This window comes from Atta colombica, unplaced genomic scaffold (genome assembly GCF_001594045.1).
Source record: "Atta colombica isolate Treedump-2 unplaced genomic scaffold, Acol1.0 scaffold9, whole genome shotgun sequence".
Lineage (NCBI taxonomy): Eukaryota > Metazoa > Arthropoda > Insecta > Hymenoptera > Formicidae > Atta > Atta colombica.
The window spans coordinates 4,072,857-4,074,581 of NW_017259583.1; the positions used below are offsets into that span (position 1 = coordinate 4,072,857).

At 31.3% G+C, this 1,725-nt stretch overlaps 1 pseudogene; it reads right to left on the reverse strand.

The window, feature by feature from the left end:
• Positions 1–606: 606 nt before the first annotated feature.
• LOC108693312 overlaps positions 607–1,725 on the reverse strand; it is a 1,647-nt pseudogene continuing 528 nt past the window's right edge.

Consider the following 1,725-nt stretch of genomic DNA (forward strand, 5'->3'; position numbering starts at 1 on the left):
GCCCGAATGTGTCGTCCTTTATTTCCGGTTACGATGTCGCGGAACTAGCGGCTCTTTTCACAAAACTCAATAAGTCGTCGTTGGGTTTCTCTCACATCTTCAAAGGCAAACGTACACCGTTATACAATAACACAAATCCACGCCGATTCTACATCCACCACGCAACACGTTCTCGCTTCGCCTTTTTCATAGAAAAACGTAATAAATCCTCCAATGTATGAAGAGGCAACACAAAATATTCATTCGAGGACAATAAATACAGCATATTTTCACATTGCGATCACAGTTGATAATTAGAGGGCAATTTTGCAACTGCGGTTGTATCGATAGAATTTGAATGAGAGAGGGAGAAATATTTTGCAGCTGCTGCGTATAAAACCATACACAACAAATAATGTTTTTTCTTTAATTACAATTTATGAAAAGACTGTTATATGTATAATAACGATGTACAATAATAAAATGTTCTTTAATTAATTATATATATATATATATATATATCATATTTTTATATTTTCTTTTATAATAAAATAATTAAATAAAGTTTTGATAATTGAGTTTTTGACTTTTTCTTCAATAATGTTATTTATCAATTGATGTCTTGTGCGTAGTGGAACGTGTGTAGGAAGCTCACGTTTCGTGGACGCATCGAATTTTATATACATTCATAAAGCCTCGCTTCCACACTTGACTCTGCCACATTCGCGGGACTGGCACATGCATTTCTATATGTATATATACCTTACCCGTTTTCGACTTGTCTCTTTAATTTTTCTTAATCACTTCATCTATCCTTGCGTTATAACGCACGCATTCACTTAAGTCCTAAGTAAGATTGATTATTTAGTTTACCTCACCGTACCAGAATGTCACAAATAATCACCACCAATGCAAATATTTCGCAATAAAAGTCTTTGTTCTTTCAACTATATAGCCACAGGTATGTGGCGCGTCTCGGCTCAGTGGCATCACCTCGCGATGTATCTGGCGAGAAGAGCTCCGAGGAAAACGATGTAGAGAAGAGACATTGGCACCCGAAGTGCCCACGTGGTCCCCGACGAAACATCGCCACATTGAGCTAAAACATAATCAGTATTTCCCTTAATAAAATATGAGAAAAGAAAGAGAAATCTGAAACATCGAAAAAAATTCACTGGATCAATAATTAATTATATAATAATATAATTATATAACTTCATTAAAAATTAAGAAAACTCAGTAAACATACTGACAATGAGAGAAAAATGTTGAAGTGTTACGAAGTAAATGTTACGATGTTTTCTTTGATACATTTTCGAAAAAATATATATTTCTATGAAATATGTATCCCATTAATTGTAAAAAAATAAAATAGATGGCTTATTTGCTAGGAATAAAATTTTATTTCGCCGCATTTAATTAAATAAAAGTTTATTTCAGTGAAATAAACATATTTCTCACAAATTTAAGTATCTTTTTCTCAGTATATATAAAATACATATCTTAAAAAGATATATATTTTCAAACCCCTCAATTTCGTCAAATTGAGAAGAACTTTTTTTGTCAGATGTGAACGTGAAATCGCATTATTATTTAATAATTGATAAAAGAAAAAACGAGACAACTGTACTGTACATTGGAAAAAATTTTCTAAATCTTAATACATATTTCTTTGAATACTAACTAATAAATTTACTTAATAAAAAAGAGTTAAATCAAATTAATGTTTTTTTGTGTCACACATAT